The sequence below is a fragment of the Peromyscus maniculatus genome, chromosome 19, assembly GCF_049852395.1.
Source record: "Peromyscus maniculatus bairdii isolate BWxNUB_F1_BW_parent chromosome 19, HU_Pman_BW_mat_3.1, whole genome shotgun sequence".
In the NCBI taxonomy this organism is placed as follows: Eukaryota; Metazoa; Chordata; class Mammalia; order Rodentia; family Cricetidae; genus Peromyscus; species Peromyscus maniculatus.
The window spans coordinates 28,088,735-28,107,668 of NC_134870.1; positions in this window are offsets into that span (position 1 = coordinate 28,088,735).

Genomic DNA, 18,934 nt, shown 5'->3' on the forward strand with positions numbered 1-18,934 from the left:
AATCACGTTCAGTTTCAAGTTCTAGCAGCAAGGTTTCATTCAGGCTAAGAACAGCACTCTTGTGCTATTCTTGCCATACACAGTGTAAATAGCATTCGCATATGTTCCCAGCCAGCACAGTGTATTTGATTGAAGAGAAGCTCCTGTTTTACTCAGTTTCCAATACTGAGTTGAACTAGATATGCCCCGTTTGTGTAGGAAGCACAGTTCTTTTGTTCTGAGCTAGCTCACTGTACAGGCCCTATAGGAAACACAGTAGAGTGCAAGAATGCCCGATTCTCAAAAGCAGAGTGTTTTTCTTGCATGGCACACTAGGGTTCAATTAAACTTCCTAAACGGAGTTGAATCACATTCAGTTTCAAATTCTAGCAGCAAGGGTTCACTCAGGCTAAGAACAGCACTCTTGTGCTATTCTGGCCAGACACAGTGCAAATAGCATTCGCGTCTTTTCCCACCCAGTTCAGTGTATTGGACTGACAAGAAACTCCTGTTTTATTCAGTTTCCAATACTGAGTTGAACTAGATATGCCCCGTTTGTGTAGGAAGCACAGTTCTTTTGTTCTGAGCTAGTTCACTGTACTGGCCCTATAGGAAACACACTAGAGTGCAAGAATGCCCGATTCTCAAAAGCAGAGTGTTTTTCTTGCATGGCACACTAGGGTTCAATTAAACTTCCTAAATGGAGATGAATCATGTTCATTTTCAAGTTCTAGGAGCAAGGGTTCATTCAGGCTAAGAACAGCACTCTTGTGCTATTCTGGCCATACACAGTGGAAATAGCATTTGCGTTTGTTCCCAGGCAGTACAGTGTATTGGACTGAAGAGAAGCTCCTGTTTTCTCAGTTTCCAATACTGAGTTGAACTAGATATGCCCCGTTTGTGTAGGAAGCACAGTTCTTTTGTTCTGAGCTAGCTCACTGTACTGGCCCTATAGGAAACACAGTAGAGTGCAAGAATGCCCGATTCTCAAAAGCAGAGTGTTTTTCTTGCATGGCACACTAGGGTTCAATTAAACTTCCTAAACGGAATTGAATCACATTCAGTTTCAAATTCTAGCAGCAAGGGTTCATTCAGGCTAAGAATAGCACTCTTGTGCTATTCTGGCCATACACAGTGCAAATAGCATTCGCATATGTTCCCAGCCACTACAGTGTATTGGACTGAAGAGAAGCTTCTGTTTTACTCAGTTTCCAATACTGAGTTGAACTAGATCTGCCTCGTTTGTGTAGGAAGCACACTTCTTTTGTTCTGAGCTAGCTCACTGTATTTGCCCTATAGGAAACACAGAAGAGTGCAAGAATGCCCATATCTCAAAAGCAGAGTGTTTTTCTTGCATGGCACACTAGGGTTCAATTAAACTTCCTAAACGGAGTTGAATCACGTTCAGTTTCAAGTTCTAGCAGCAAGGGTTCATTCAGGCTAAGAACAGCACTCTTGTGCTATTCTGGCCATACACAGAGCAAATACCATTCCCGTCTGTTCCCAGCTAGTACAGTGTATTTGACTGAAGAGAAGCTCCTGTTTTACTCAGTTTCCAATACTGATCTAGATATGCCCCTTTTGTGTAGGAAGCACAGTTCTTTTGTTCTGAGCTAGCTCACTGTAGTGGCCCTATAGGAAACACAGTAGAGTGCAAGAATTACCATTTCTCAAAAGCAGAGTGTTTTTCTTGCATGGAACACTAGGGTTCAATTAAACTTCCTAAACGGAGTTGAATCACGTTCAGTTTCAAGTTCTACCAGCAAGGGTTCACTCAGGCTAAGAACAGAACTCTTGTGCTATTCTGGCCATACACAGTGCAAATAGCATTCTCGTCTGTTCCCAGCCAGTACAGTTCATTGGACTGAAGAGAAGCTCCTGTTTTACTCAGTTTCCAATACTGAGTTAAACTAGATATGCCCCGTTTGTGTAGAAAGCACAGTTCTTTTGTTCTGAGCTAGCTCACTCTACTGGCCCTATAGGAAACACAGTAGAGTGCAAGAATGCCCGTTTCTCAAAACCAGAGTGTTTTTCTTGCATGGCACACTAGGGTTCAATTAAACTTCCTAAACGGAGTTGAATCACGTTCGGTTTCAAGTTCTAGCAGCAAGAGTTCACTCAGGCTAAGAACAGCACTCTTGTGCTATTCTGGCCGTACACAGTGCAAATAGCATTCGCGTCTTTTCCCAGCCAGTACAGTGTATTGGACTGAAGAGAAGCTCCTGTTTTACTCAGTTTCTAATACAGAGTTGAACTAGATATGCCCCGTTTGTGTAGGAAGCACAGTTCTTTTGTTCTGAGCTAGCTCACTGTACTGGCCCTATAGGAAACACAGTAGAGTGCAAGAATGCCCCTTCTCAAAAGCAGAGTGCTTTTCTTGCATGGCACACTAGGGTTCAATTAAACTTCCTAAACGGAGTTGAATCTTGTTCAGTTTTAAGTTCTAGCAGCAAGGGTTCACTCAGGCTAAGAACAGCACTCTTGTGCTATTCTGGCCATACACAGTGCCAATAGCCTTCACCTCTGTTCCCAACCAGTACAGTGTATTGGACTGAAGAGAAGCTCCTGTTTTACTCAGTTTCTAATACTGAGTTGAACTAGATATGCCCCTTTTGTGTAGGAAGCACAGTTCTTTTTTTCTGAGCTAGCTCACTGTACTGGCCCTATAGGAAACACAGTAGAGTGCAAGAATGCCCGTTTCTCAAAAGCAGAGTGTTTTTCTTGCATGGCACAATAGGGTTCAATTATACTTCCTAAACGGAGTTGAATCACGTTAAGTTTCAAGTTCTAGCAGCAAGGGTTCTTTCAGGCTAAGAACAGCACTCTTGTGCTATTCTGGCCAGACACAGTGCAAATAGCATTCGCGTCTGTTCCCAGCCTGTACAGTGTATTGGACTGACAAGAAGCTCCTGTTTTGCTCAGTTTCCAATACTGAGTTGAACTAGATATGCCCCGTTTGTGTAGGAAGCACAATTCTTTTGTTCTGAGCTAGCTCAAGGTACTGGCCCTATAGGAAACACAGTAGATTGCAAGAATTACCGTTTCTCAAAAGCAGAGTGTTTTTCTTGCATGGCACACTAGGGTTCAATTAAACTTCTTAAACGGAGTTGAATCACGTTATTTTCAAGTTCTAGCAGCAAAGGTTCACTCAGGCTAAGAATAGCACTCTTGTGCTATTCTGGCCATACACAGTGCAAATAGCATTCGCATCTGTTCCAAGCCAGTACAGTGTATTGGACTGAAGAGAAGCTCCTGTTTTACTCAGTTTCCAATACTGAGTTAAACTAGATATGCTTTGTTTGTGTAGAAAGCACAGTTCTTTTGTTCTGAGCTAGCTCACTGTACTGGCCCTGTAGGAAACACAGTAGAGTGCAAGAATGCCCGTTTTTCAATAGCAGAGTGTTTTTCTTGCATGGCACATTAGGGTTCAATTAAACTTCCTAAACGGAGTTGAATCACGTTCAGTTTCAAGTTCTAGCAGCAAGGGTTCTTTCAGTCTAAGAACAGCACTCTTGTGCTATTCTGGCCATACACAGTACAAATAGCATTATCGTATGTTCCCAGCCAGTACAGTGTATTGGACTGAAGAGAAGCTCCTGTTTTACTCAGTTTCCAATACTGAGTTGAACTAGATATGCCCCGTTTGTGTAGGAAGCACAGTTCTTTTGTTCTGAGCTAGCTCACTGTACTGGCCCTATAGGAAACACAGTAGAGTGCAAGAATTACTGTTTCTCAAAAGCAGAGTGTTTTTCTTGCATGGCTCACTAGGGTTCAATTAAACTTCCTAAACGGATTTTAATCACGTTCAGTTTCAAGTTCTAGCAGCAAAGGTTCACTCATGCTAAGAACAGCACTCTTGTTTTATTCTGGCCTTACACAGTGCAAATAGCATTCGCGTCTGTTCCCAGCCAGTACAGTGCATTGAATTGAAGAGAAGCTCCTGTTTTACTCAGTTTCCAATACTGAGGTGAACTAGATATGCCCCGTTTGTGTAGGAAGCACAGTTATTTTGTTATGAGCTAGCTCACTGTAATGGCCCTATAGGAAACACAGTAGAGTGCAAAAATGCCCGTTTCTCAAAAGCAGAGTGTTTTTCTTGCATGGCACACGAGGGTTGAATTAAACTTCCTAAACGGAGTTGAATCACGTTCAGTTTCATGTTCTAGCAGTAAGGGTTCTTTCAGGCTAAGAACAGCACTCTTGTGCTATTCTGGCCATACACAGTGCAAAAAGCATTCGCATATGTTCCCAGCCAGTACAGTGTATTGGACTGAAGAGAAGCTCCTGTTTTACTCAGTTTCTAATACTGAGTTGAGCTAGATATGCCCCGTTTGTGTAGGAAGCACAGTTATTTTGTTCTGAGCTAGCTCACTGTACTGGCCCTAAGGAAACACAGTAGAGTGCAAGAATGCCCCTTTCTCAAAAGCAGACTGTTTTTCTTGCATGGCACACTAGGGTTCAATTAAACTTCCTAAACGGAGTTGAATCATGTTCAGTTTTAAGTTCTAGCAGCAAAGGTTCACTCAGGCTAAGAACAGCACTCTTGTGCTATTCTGGCCATACACAGTGCTAATAGCATTCGCGTCTGTTCCCAATCAGTACAGTGTATTGGACTGAAGAGCAGCTCCTGTTTTACTCAGTTTCCAATACTGAGTTAAACTAGATATGCCCTGTTTGTGTAGAAAGCACAGTTCTTTTGTTCTGAGCTAGCTCATTGTACTGGCCCTATAGGAAACACAGTAGAGTGCAAGAATGCCCGTTTCTCAAAAGCAGAGTGTTTTTCTTGCATGGCACACTAGGGTTCAATTGAACTTCCTAAACGGAGTTGAATCACGTTCAGTTTCAAGTTCTAGCAGCAAGGGTTCTTTAAGGCTAAGAACAGCACTCTTGTGCTATTCTGGCCAGAAACAGTGCAAATAGCCTTCGCGTCTGTTCCCAGCCAGTACAGTGTATTGGACTGAAGAGAAGCTCCTGTTTTACTCAGTTTCCAATACTGAGGTGAACTAGATATGCCCCGTTTGTGTAGGAAGCACAGTTATTTTGTTATGAGCTAGCTCACTGTACTGGCCCTATAGGAAACACAGTAGAGTGCAAAAATGCCCGTTTCTCAAAAGCAGAGTGTTTTTCTTGCATGGCACACTAGGGTTCAATTACACTTCCTAAACGTATTTGAATCACGTTCAGTTGCAAGTTCTAGCAGCAAGGGTTCACTCAGGCAATGAACAGCACTCTTCTGCTATTCTGGCCATACACAGTGCAAATAGCATTCGTGTCTGTTCCCAGCCAGTACAGTGTATTGGACTGAAGAGAAGCTCCTGTTTTACTCAGATTCCAATACTGAGTTAAACTAGATAAGCCCTGTTTGTGTAGAAAGCACAGTTCTTTTGTTGTGAGCTAGCTCACTGTACTGGCCCTATAGGAAACACAGTAGAGTGCAAGAATGGCCCTTTCTCAAAAGCAGACTGTTTTTCTGGCATGGCACACTAGGGTTCAATTAAACTTCCTAAATGGAGTTGAATCACGTTCAGTTTCAAGTTCTAGCAGCACGGGTCCTTTCAGGCTAAGAACTGCACTCTTGTGCTATTCTGGCCATACACAGTGCAAATAGTATTCGCGTCTGTTCCCAACAAGTACAGTGTATTGGACTGAATAGAAGCTCCTGTTTTACTCAGTTTCCAATACTGAGTTGAACTAGATATGCCTCGTTTGTGTAGGAAGCACAGTTCTTTTGTTCTGAGCTAGCTCACTGTATTTGGCCTATAGGAAACACAGTAGAGTGCAAGAATATCCGTTTCTCAAAAGCAGAGTGTTTTTCTTGCATGGCACACTAGGGTTCAATTAAACTTCCTAAAAAGAGTTTAATCACGTTCAGTTTCAAGTTCTACCAGCAAGGGTTCATTCAGGCTAAGAACACCACTATTGTCCTATTCTGGCCATACACATTGTAAATAGCATTCGCGTCTGTTCCCAGCCAGTACAGTGTATTGGACTGAAGAGAAGCTCCTGTTTTACTCAGTTTCCAATACTGAGTTAAACTAGATATGCCCCGTTTGTGTAGAAAGCACAGTTCTTTTGTTCTGAGCTTGCTCACTGTACTGGCCCTATAGGAAACACAGTAGAGTGCAGGAATGCCCCTTTCTAAAAAGCAGAGTGTTTTTCTTGCATGGCACACTAGGGTTCAATTAAACTTCCTAAACGGAGTTGAATCACGTTCAGTTTCAAGTTCTAGCAGCAAGGGTTCTTTCAGTCTAAAAACAGCACTCTTGTGCTATTCTGGCCATACACAGTACAAATAGCATTCGCGTATGTTCCCACCCAGTACAGTGTATTGGACTGAAGAGAAGCTCCTGTTTTACTCAGTTTCCAATACTGAGTTGAACTAGATATGCCGCGTTTGTGTAGGAAGCACAGTTCTTTTGTTCTGAGCTAGCTCACTGTATTTGCCCTATAAGAAACACAGTAGAGTGCAAGAATGCCCGTTTCTCAAAAGCAGAGTATTTTTCTTGCATGGCACACTAGGGTTCAATTAAACTTCCTAAAAGGAGTTGAATCACGTTCAGTTTCAAGTTCTACCAGCAAGGGTTCATTCAGGCGAAGAACACCTCTATTTTTCTATTCTGGCCATACACAGTGCAAATAGCATTCGCGTCTGTTCCCAGCCAGTATAGTGTATTGGACTGAAGAGAAGCTCCAGTTTTACTCAGTTTCCAATACTCATCTAGATATGCCCCGTTTGTGTAGGAAGCACAGTTCTTTTTTTCTGAGCTAGCTCACTGTACTGGCCCTATAGGAAACACAGTAGAGTGCAAAAATGCCCGTTTCTCAAAAGCAGAGTATTTTTCTTGCATGGCACACTAGAGTTCAATTAAACTTCCTAAATGGAGTTGAATCACGTTCAGTTTAGTTCTAATAGCAAGAGTTCACTAAGGCTAAGAATAGCACTCTTGTGCTATTCTGATCATACACAGTGCAAATAGCATTCACGTCTGTTCTCAGCCAGTACAGTGTATTGGACTGAAGACAAGCTCCTGTTTTACTCAGTTTCTAATACTGAGTTGAACTAGATATGCCCCGTTTGTGTAGGAAGCACAGTTCTTTTGTTCTGAGCTAGCTCACTGTACTGGCCCTATAGGAAACACAGTAGAGTGCAAGAATGCCCCTTTCTCAAAAGCAGACTGTTTTTCTTGCATGGCACACTAGGGTTCAATTAAACTTCCTAAACGGAGTTGAATCATGTTCAGTTTTAAGTTCTAGCAGCAAGGGTTCACTCAGGCTAAGAACAGCACTCTTGTGCTATTCTGGCCATACACAGTGCTAATAGCATTCGCGTCTGTTCCCAATCAGTACAGTGTATTGGACTGAAGAGAAGCTCCTGTTTTACTCAGTTTCCAATACTGAGTTAAACTAGATATGCCCTGTTTGTGTAGAAAGCACAGTTCTTTTGTTCTGAGCTAGCTCACTGTACTGGCCCTATAGGATACACAGTAGAGTGCAAGAATGCCCGTTTCTCAAAAGCAGAGTGTTTTTCTTGCATGGCACACTAGGGTTCAATTAAACTTCCTAAACGGAGTTGAATCATGTTCAGTTTCAAGTTCTAGCAGCAAGGGTTCTTTCAGGCTAAGAACAGCACTCTCTTGCTCTTCTGGCCAGAAACAGTGCAAATAGCATTCGCGTCTGTTCCCAGCCAGTACAGTGTATTGGACTGAGAGAAGCTCCTGTTTTACTCAGTTTCCAATACTGAGGTGAACTAGATATGCCCCATTTGTGTAGGAAGCACAGTTCTTTTGTTATAAGCTAGCTCACTGTACTGGCCCTATAGGAAACACAGTAGAGTGCAAAAATGCCCCCTTCTCAAAAGCAGAGTGTTTTTCTTGCATGGCACATTGGGGTTCAATTAAACTTCCCAAACGGTGTTGAATCATGTTCAGTTTTAAGTTCTAGCAGCTAGGGTTCACTCAGGCTAAGAATAGGACTCTTGTGCTATTCTGGCCATAGAGACTGGCAATAGCATTCGGGTCTGTTCCCAGCCAGTACAGTGTATTGGACTGAAGACAAGCTCCTGTTTTACTCAGTTTCCAATACTGAGTTAAACTAGATATGCCCTGTTTGTGTAGAAAGCACAGTTCTTTTGTTCTGAGCTAGCTCACTGTACTGGCCCTATAGGAAACACAGTAGAGTGCAAGAATGCCCGTTTCTCAAAAGCAGAGTGTTTTTCTTGCATGGCACACTAGGGTTCAATTAAACCCCCTAAACGTAGTTGAATCACGTTCAGTTTCAAGTTCTAGCAGCAAGGGTTCTTTCAGGCTAATAACAGCACTCTTGTGCTATTCTGGCCACACACAGTGCAAATAGCATTCGCGTCTGTTCCCAGCCAGTACAGTGTATTGGACTGAAGAGAAGCTCTTGTTTTACTCAGTTTCCAATACTGAGGTGAACTAGATATGCCCCGTTTCTGTAGGAAGCACAGTTATTTTGTTATGAGCTAGCTCACTGTACTGGCCCTATAGGAAACACATTAGAGTGCAAAAATGCCCGTTTCTCAAAAGCAGAGTGTTTTTCTTGCATGGCACACTAGGGTTCAATTAAACTTCCTAAACGGAGTTGAATCACGTTCAGTTTCAAGTTCTAGCAGCAAGGGTTCTTTCAGGCTAAGAACAGCACTCTTGTGCTATTCTGGCCATACACAGTGCAAATAGCATTCGAGTAGGTTCCCAGCCAGTACAGTGTATGGGACTAAAGAGAAGCTCCTCTTTTACTCAGTTTCCAATACTGAGTTGAACTAGATATGCCTCGTTTGTGTAGGAAGCACAGTTCTTTTGTTCTGAGCTAGCTAACTGTATTTGCCCTATAGGAAACACAGTAGAGTGCAAGAATATCCGTTTTTCAAAAGCAGAGTGTTTTTCTTGCATGGCACACTAGGGTTCAATTAAACTTCCTAAAAAGAGTTTAATCACGTTCAGTTTCAAGTTCTACCAGCAAGGGTTCAATCAGGCTAAGAACACCACTATTGTCCTATTCTGGCCATACACATTGTAAATAGCATTAGAGTCTGTTCCCAGCCAGTACAGTGTATTGGACTGAAGACAAGCTCCTGTTTTACTCAGTTTCCAATACTGAGTTAAACTAGATATGCCCTGTGTGTGTAGAAAGCACAGTTCTTTTGTTCTGAGCTAGCTCACTGTACTGGCCCTATAGGAAACACAGTAGAGTGCAAGAATGCCCGTTTTTCAATAGCAGAGTGTTTTTCTTCCATGGCACATTAGGGTTCAATTAAACTTCCTAAACGGCGTTGAATCACGTTCAATTTCAAGTTCTAGCAGCAAGGGTTCTACCGGGCTAAGAACAGCACTCTTGTGCTATTCTGGCCATACACAGTGCAAATAGCATTCGCGTCTGTTCCCAGCCAGTATAGTGTATTGGACTGAAGAGAAGCTCCAGTTTTACTCAGTTTCGAATACTCATCTAGATATGCCCCGTTTGTGTAGGAAGCACAGTTCTTTTGTTCTGAGCTAGCTCACTGTACTGGCCCTATAGGAAACACAGTAGTGTGCAAAAATGCCCCTTTCTCAAAAGCAGAGTGTTTTTCTAGCATGGCACATTGGGGTCAATTAAACTTCCCAAACGGAGTTGAATCATATTCAGTTTTAAGTTCTAGCAGCTAGGGTTCACTCAGGCTAAGAATAGCACTCTTGTGCTATTCTGGCCATAGAGACTGCCAATAGCATTCGCGTCTGTTCCCAGCCAGTACAGTGTATTGGACTGAAGAGAAGCTCCTGTTTTACTCAGTTTCCAATACTGAGTTAAACTAGATATGCCCTGTTTGTGTAGAAAGCACAGTTCTTTTGTTCTGAGCTAGCTCACTGTACTGGCCCTATAGGAAACACAGTAGAGTGCAAGAATGCCCGTTTCTCAAAAGCAGAGTGTTTTTCTTGCATGGCACACTAGGGTTCAATTAAACTTCCTAAATGGAGTTGAATCAGGTTCAGTTTCAAGTTCTAACAGCAAGAGTTCACTCAGGCTAAGAAGAGCACTCTTGAGCTATCTGGCCATACATAGTGCAAATTGCATTCGCGTCTGTTCCCAGCCAGTACAGTGTATTTGACTGAAGAGAAGCTCTTGTTTTACTCAGTTTCCAATACTGAGTTAAACTATATATGCCCCGTTTGTGTAGGAAGCACAGTTCTTTTGTTCTGAGCTAGCTCACTGTATTTGCCCTATAGGAAACACAGTAGAGTGCAAGAATGCCCGTTTCTCAAAAGCAGAGTGTTTTTCTTGCATGGCACCCTAGGGTTCAATTAAACATCCTAAACGGAGTTGAATCACGTTCAGTTTAAAGTTCTAGCAGCAAGGGTTCACTCAGGCTAAGAACGGCACTCTTTTGCTATTCTGGCCATACACAGTGCAAATAGCATTCGTGTCTGTTCCCAGCCAGTACAGTGTATTGGACCGAAGAGAAGCTCCTGTTTTACTCAGTTTCCAATACTAAGTTAAACTAGATATGCCCTGTTTGTGTAGAAAGCACAGTTCTTTTGTTCTGAGCTAGCTCACTGTACTGGCCCTATTGGAAACACAGTAGAGTGCAAGAATGCCCATTTCTCAAAAGCAGAGTGTTTTTCTTGCATGGCACAGTAGGGTTCAATTAAACTTCCTAAATGGAGTTGAATCACGTTCAGTTTAGTTCTAACAGCAAGAGTTCATCAGGCTAAGAATAGCACTCTTGTGCTATTCTGGCCATAAACAGTGCAAATAGCATTCGCATCTGTTCCCAGCCAGTACAGTGTATTGGACTGAAGAGAAGCTCCTGTTTTACTCAGTTTCTAATACTGAGTTGAACTAGATATGCCACGTTTGTGTAGGAAGCACAGTTCTTTTGTTCTGAGCTAGCTCACTGTACTGGCCCTATAGGAAACACTGTAGAGTGCAAGAATGCCCCTTGCTCAAAAGCAGACTGTTTTTCTTGCATGGCACACTAGGGTTCAATTAAACTTCCTAAATGGAGTTGAATCACGTTCAGTTTTAAGTTCTAGCAGCAAGGGTTCACTCAGGCTAAGAACAGCACTCTTGTGCTATTCTGGCCATACACAGTGCTAATAGCATTCGCGTCTGTTCCCAATCAGTACAATGTATTGGACTGAAGAGAAGCTCCTGTTTTACTCAGTTTCCAATACTGTGTTAAACTAGATATGCCCTGTTTGTGTAGAAAGCACAGTTCTTTTGTTCTGAGCTAGCTCACTGTACTGGCCCTATAGGAAACACAGTAGAGTGCAAGAATGCCCGTTTCTCAAAAGCAGAGTGTTTTTCTTGCATGGCACACTAGGGTTCAATTAAACTTCCTAAACAGAGTTTAATCACGTTCAGTTTCAAGTTCTAGCAGCAAGGGTTCTTTCAGGCTAAGAACAGCACTCTTGTGCTATTCCTGCCATACACAGTGCAAATAGCATTCGCGTCTGTTCCCAGCCAGTACAGTGTATTGGACTGACAGAAGCTCCTGTTTAACTCAGTTTCCAATACTGAGGTAAACTAGATATGCCCCGTTTGTGTAGGAAGCACAGTTATTTTGTTATGAGCTGGCTCACTGTACCGGCCTTATAGGAAACACAGTAGAGTGCAAAAATGCCCGTTTCTCAAAAGCAGAGTGTTTTTCTTGCATGGCACACGAGGGTTGAATTAAACTTCCTAAACGGAGTTGAATCACGTTCAGTTTAAAGTTCTAGCAGCAAGGGTTCACTCAGGCTATGAACAGCACTCTTGTGCTATTCTGGCCATACACAGTGCAAATAACATTCGTGTCTGTTCCCAGCCAGTACAGTGTATTGGACTGAAGAGAAGCTCCTGTTTTACTCAGTTTCCAATACTGAGTTAAATTAAATAAGCCCTGTTTGTTTAGAAAGCACAGTTCTTTTGTTCTGAGATAGCTCACTGTACTGGCCCTATAGGAAACTCAGTAGAGTGCAAGAATGCCCCTTTCTCAAAAGCAGACTGTTTTTCTTGCATGGCACACTAGGGTTCAATTAAACTTCCTAAATGGAGTTGAATCACGATCAGTTTCAAGTTCAAGCAGCACGGGTCCTTTCAGGCTAAGAACGGCACTCTTGTGCTATTCTTGCCATACACAGTGCAAATAGCATTCGCGTCTTTTCCCAGCCAGTACAGTGTATAGGACTGAAGAGAAGCTCCTGTTTTACTCAGTTTCCAACACTGAGTTGAACTAGATATGCCCCGTTTGTGTAGGAAGCACAGTTCTTTTGTTCTGAGCTAGCTTACTGTATTTGCCCTTTAGGAAACACAGTAGAGTGCAAGAATATCCGTTTCTCAAAAGCAGAGTGTTTTTCTTGCATGGCACACTAGGGTTCAATTAAACTTCCTAAACGGAGTTTAATCACGTTCAGTTTCAAGTTCTACCAGCAAGGGTTCATTCAGGCTAAGAACACCACTATTGTTCTATTCTGGCCATACACAGTGTAAATAGCATTCGCGTCTGTTCCCAGCCAGTACAGTGTATTTGACTGAAGAGAAGTTCTTGTTTTACTCAATTTCCAATTCTGATCTAGATATGCCCCGTTTGTGTAGGAAGCACAGTTCTTTTGTTCTCAGCTAGCTCACTGTACTGGCCCTATAGGAAACACAGTAGAGTGCAAGAATGCCCGTTTCTCAAAAGCAGAGTGTTTTTCTTGCATGGCACACTAGGGTTCAATTAAACATCCTAAACGGAGTTGAATCACGTTCAGTTTCAACTTCTAGCAGCAAAGGTTCTATCAGGCTAAGAACAGCACTCTTGTGCTATTCTGGCCATACACAGTGCAAATAGCATTCGCGTCTGTTCCCAGCCAGTACAGTGTATTGGACTGAAGAGAAGCTCCTGTTTTACTCAGTTTCTAATACTGAGTTAAACTAGATATGCCCTGTGTGTGTAGAAAGCACAGTTCTTTTGTTCTGAGCTAGCTCACTGTACTGGCCCTATAGGAAACACAGTAGAGTGCAAGAATGCCCGTTTTTCAATAGCAGAGTGTTTTTCTTGCATGGCACATTAGGGTTCAATTAAACTTCCTAAAGGAAGTTGAATCACGTTCAGTTTCAAGTTCTAGCAGCAAGGGTTCATTCAGGCTAAGAACAGCTCTCTTGTGCTATTCTGGCCATACACAGTGCAAATAACATTCGCGTCTGTTCCCAGCCAGTATAGTGTATTGGACTGAAGAGAAGCTCCAGTTTTACTCAGTTTCCAATACTCATCTAGATATGCCCCGTTTGTGTAGGAAGCACAGTTCTTTTGTTCTGAGCTAGCTCACTGTACTGGCCCTATAGGAAACACAGTAGAGTGCAAGAATTACTGTTTCTCAAAAGCAGAGTGTTTTTCTTGCATGGCACACTAGGGTTCAATTAAACTTCCTAAACGGAGTTGAATCACGTTCAGTTTCAAGTTCTAGCAGCAAAGGTTCACTCAGGCTAAGAACAGCACTCTTGTTTCCTTCTGGCCATACACAGTGCAAATAGCATTCGTGTCTGTTCCCAGCCAGTACAGTGCATTGAATTGAAGAGAAGCTCCTGTTTTACTCAGTTTCTAATACTGAGTTGAACTAGATATGCCCCGTTTGTGTAGGAAGCACAGTTCTTTTGTTCTGAGCTAGCTCACTGTACTGGCCCTATAGGAAACACAGTAGAGTGCAAGAATGCCCCTTTCTCAAAAGCAGACTGTTTTTCTTGCATGGCACACTAGGGTTCAATTAAACTTCCTAAACGGAGTTGAATCATGTTCAGTTTTAAGTTCTAGCAGCAAGGGTTCACTCAGGCTAAGAACAGCACTCTTGTGCTATTCTGGCCATACACAGTGCTAATAGCATTCGCGTCTGTTCCCAATCAGTACAGTGTATTGGACTGAAGAGAAGCTCCTGTTTTACTCAGTTTCCAATACTGAGTTAAACTAGATATGCCCTGTTTGTGTAGAAAGCACAGTTCTTATGTTCTGAGCTAGCTCACTGTACGGGCCCTATAGGAAACACAGTAGAGTGCAAGAATGCCCGTTTCTCAAAAGCAGAGTGTTTTTCTTGTATGGCACACTAGGGTTCAATTAAACTTCCTAAACGGAGTTGAATCACGTTCAGTTTCAAGTTCTAGCAGCAAGGGTTTTTTCAGGCTAAGAACAGAACTCTTGTGCTATTCTGGCCTGAAACAGTGCAAATAGCATTCGCGTCTGTTCCCAGCCAATACAGTGTATTGAACTGAGAGAAGCTCCTGTTTTACTCAGTTTCCAATACTGAGGTGAGCTAGATATGCCCCGTTTGTGTAGGAAGCACAGTTATTTTGTTATGAGCTAGCTCACTGTACTTGCCCTATAGGAAACACAGTAGAGTACAAAAATGCCCCTTTCGAAAAGCAGAGTGTTTTTCTAGCATGGCACATTGGGGTTAATTAAACTTCCCAAATGGAGTTGAATCATATTCAGTTTTAAGTTCTAGCAGCTAGGGTTCACTCAGGCTAAGAATAGCACTCTTGTGCTATTCTGGCCATAGAGACTGCCAATAGCATTCGCGTCTGTTCCCAGCCAGTACAGTGTATTGGACTGAAGAGAAGCTCCTGTTTTACTCAGTTTCCAATACTGAGTTAAACTAGATATGCCCTGTTTGTGTAGAAAGCACAGTTCTTTTGTTCTGAGCTAGCTCACTGTACTGGCCCTATAGGAAACACAGTAGAGTGCAAGAATGCCCGTTTCTCAAAAGCAGAGTGTTTTTCTTGCAGGGCACACTAGGGTTCAATTAAACTTCCTAAATGGAGTTGAATCAGGTTCAGTTTCAAGTTCTAACAGCAAGAGTTCACTCAGGCTAAGAAGAGCACTCTTGAGCTATCTGGCCATACATAGTGCAAATTGCATTCGCGTCTGTTCCCAGCCAGTACAGTGTATTTGACTGAAGAGAAGCTCTTGTTTTACTCAGTTTCCAATACTGAGTTAAACTATATATGCCCCGTTTGTGTAGGAAGCACAGTTCTTTTGTTCTGAGCTAGCTCACTGTATTTGCCCTATAGGAAACACAGTAGAGTGCAAGAATGCCCGTTTCTCAAAAGCAGAGTGTTTTTCTTGCATGGCACAGTAGGGTTCAATTAAACTTCCTAAATGGAGTTGAATCACGTTCAGTTTAGTTCTAACAGCAAGAGTTCATCAGGCTAAGAATAGCACTCTTGTGCTATTCTGGCCATAAACAGTGCAAATAGCATTCGCATCTGTTCCCAGCCAGTACTGTGTATTGGACTGAAGAGAAGCTCCTGTTTTACTCAGTTTCTAATACTGAGTTGAACTAGATATGCCCCGTTTGTGTAGGAAGCACAGTTCTTTTGTTCTGAGCTAGCTCACTGTACTGGCCCTATAGGAAACACTGTAGAGTGCAAGAATGCCCCTTTCTCAAAAGCAGACTGTTTTTCTTGCATGGCACACTAGGGTTCAATTAAACTTCCTAAACGGAGTTGAATCATGTTCAGTTTTAAGTTCTAGCAGCAAGGGTTCACTCAGGCTAAGAACAGCACTCTTGTGCTATTCTGGCCATACACAGTGCTAATAGCATTCGCGTCTGTTCCCAGCCAGTACAGTGTATTGGACTGACAGAAGCTCCTGTTTTACTCAGTTTCCAATACTGAGGTAAACTAGATATGCCCCGTTTGTGTAGGAAGCACAGTTATTTTGTTATGAGCTAGCTCACTGTACCGGCCCTATAGGAAACACAGTAGAGTGCAAAAATGCCCGTTTCTCAAAAGCAGAGTGTTTTTCTTGCATGGCACACGAGGGTTGAATTAAACTTCCTAAACGGAGTTGAATCACGTTCAGTTTAAAGTTCTAGCAGCAAGGGTTCACTCAGGCTATGAACAGCACTCTTGTGCTATTCTGGCCATACAGAGTGCAAATAGCATTCGTGTCTGTTCCCAGCCAGTACAGTGTATTGGACTGAAGAGAAGCTCCTGTTTTACTCAGTTTCCAATACTGAGTTAAACTAGATAAGCCCTGTTTGTGTAGAAAGCACAGTTCTTTTGTTCTGAGATAGCTCACTGTACTGGCCCTATAGGAAACTCAGTAGAGTGCAAGAATGCCCCTTTCTCAAAAGCAGACTGTTTTTCTTGCATGGCACACTAGGGTTCAATTAAACTTCCTAAATGGAGTTGAATCACGTTCAGTTTCAAGTTCTAGCAGCACGGGTCCTTTCAGGCTAAGAACTGCACTCTTGTGCTATTCTGGCCATACACAGTGCAAATAGCATTCGCGTCTGTTCCCAGCCAGTACAGTGTATTGGACTGAAGAGAAGCTCCTGTTTTACTCAGTTTCCAATACTGAGTTGAAGTAGATATGCCTCGTTTGTGTAGGAAGCACAGTTCTTTTGTTCTGAGCTAGCTTACTGTATTTGCCCTATAGGAAACACAGTAGAGTGCAAGAATGCCCGTTTCTCAAAAGCAGAGTGTTTTTCTTGCATGGCACACTAGGGTTCAATTAAACTTCCTAAACGGAGTTTAATCACGTTCAGTTTCAAGTTCTACCAGCAAGGGTTCATTCAGGCTAAGAACACCACTATTGTTCTATTCTGGCCATACACAGTGTAAATAGCATTCGCGTCTGTTCCCAGCCAGTACAGTGTATTTGACTGAAGAGAAGCTCTTGTTTTACTCAGTTTCCAATTCTGATCTAGATATGCCCCGTTTGTGTAGGAAGCACAGTTCTTTTGTTCTGAGTTAGCTCACTGTACTGGCCCTATAGGAAACACAGTAGAGTGCAAGAATGCCCGTTTCTCAAAAGCAGAGTGTTTTTCTTGCATGGCACACTAGGGTTCAATTAAACATCCTAAACGGAGTTAAATCATGTTCAGTTTCAACTTCTAGCAGCAAAGGTTCAATCAGGCTAAGAACAGCACTCTTGTGCTATTCTGGCCATACACAGTGCAAATAGCATTCGCGTCTTTTCCCAGCCAGTACAGTGTATTGGACTGAAGAGAAGCTCCTGTTTTACTCAGTTTCTAATACTGAGTTAAACTGGATATGCCCTGTTTGTGTAGAAAGCACAGTTCTTTTGTTCTGAGCTAGCTCACTGTACTGGCCCTATAGGAAACACAGTAGACATCAAGAATGCCCCTTTCTCAAAAGCAGAGTGTTTTTCTTGCATCGCACACTAGGGTTCAATTAAACTTCCCAAACGGAGTTGAATCATGTTCAGTTTTAATTTCTAGCAGCAAGGGTTCACTCAGGCTAAGAACAGCACTCTTGTGCTATTCTGGCCATACAGACTGCCAATAGCATTCGCGTCTGTTCCCAGCCAGTACAGTGTATTGGACTGAAGAGAAGCTCCTGTTTTACTCAGTTTCCAATACTGAGTTAAACTAGGTATACCCTGTTTGTGTAGAAAGCACAGTTCTTTAGTTCTGAGCTAGCTCACTGTACTGGCCCTATAGGAAACACAGTAGAGTGCAACAATGCCCGTTTCTCAATAGCAGAGTGTTTTTCTTGCATGGCACACTAGGGTTCAATTAAACTTCCTAAACGGAGTTGAATCACGTTCAATTACAAGGTCTACCAGCAAGGGTTCACTCAGGCTAAGAACAGAACTCTTGTGCTATTCTGGCCACACACAGTGCAAATAGCATTCGCGTCTGTTCCCAGGCAGTACTGTGTATTGGACTGAAGAAAAGCTCCAGTTTTACTTAGTTTCTAATACTGAGTTGAACTAGATATGCCCCGTTTGTGTAGGAAGCACAGTTATTTTGTTCTGAGCTAGCTCACTGTATTTGCCCTATAAGAAACACAGTAGAGTGCAAGAATGCCCGTTTCTCAAAAGCAGAGTGTTTTTCTTGCATGGCACACTAGGGTTCAATTAAACTTCCTAAACGGAGTTGAATCACTTTCAGTTTCAAGTTCTACCAGCAAGGGTTCATTCAGGCGAAGAACACCACGATTGTTCTATTCTCGCCATACACAGTGCAAATAGCATTCGCGTCTGTTCCCAGCCAGTATAGTGTATTGGACTGAAGAGAAGCTCCAGTTTTACTCAGTTTCCAATACTCATATAGATATGCCCCGTTTGGTTCGGAAGCACAGTTTTTTGTTCTGAGCTGGCTCACTGTACTGGCCCTATAGGAAACACAGTAGAGTGCAAGAATGCCCGTTTCTCAAAAGCAGAGTGTTTTTCTTGCATGGCACAATAGGGTTCAATTAAACTTCCTAAACGGAGTTTAATCACGTTCAGTTTCAACTTCTAGCAGCATGGTTCTTTCAGGCTAAGAACAGCACTCTTGTGCTATTCTGGCCATACACAGTGCAAATAGCATTCGCGTCTGGTCCCAGCCAGTACAGTGTATTGGACTGAAGAGAAGCTCCTGTTTTACTCAGTTTCTAATACTGAGGTGAAATATATATGCCCCGTTTGTGTAGGAAGCACAGTTATTTTGTTATGAGCTAGCTCACTGTACTGGCCCTATAGAAATCACAGTAGAGTGCAAAAATGTTCGTTTCTGAAAAGCAGAGTTTTTTCTTGCATGGCACACGAGGGTTGAATTAAACCTCCTATACGGAGTTGAATCACGTTCAGTTTCAATTTTGGCAGCAAGGGTTCTTTCAGGCTAAGAATAGCACTCTTGTGCTATTCTGGCTATACACAATGCAAATAGCATACGCGTCTGATCCAGGCCAGTACAGTGTATTGGACTGAAGAGAAGCTCCTGTTTTACTCAGTTTCCAATACTGAGTTAAACTAGATATGCCCTGTTTGTGTAGAAAGCACAGTTCTTTTGTTCTGAGCTAGCTCACTGTACTGGCCCTATAGGAAACACAGTAGAGTGCAAGAATGCCCGTTTCTCAAAAGCAGAGTGTTTTTCTTGCATGGCACACTAGGGTTCAAATAAACTTCCTAAATGGAGTTGAATCAGGTTCAGTTTCAAGTTCTAACAGCAAGAGTTCACTCAGGCTAAGAAGAACACTCTTGAGCTATTTGGCC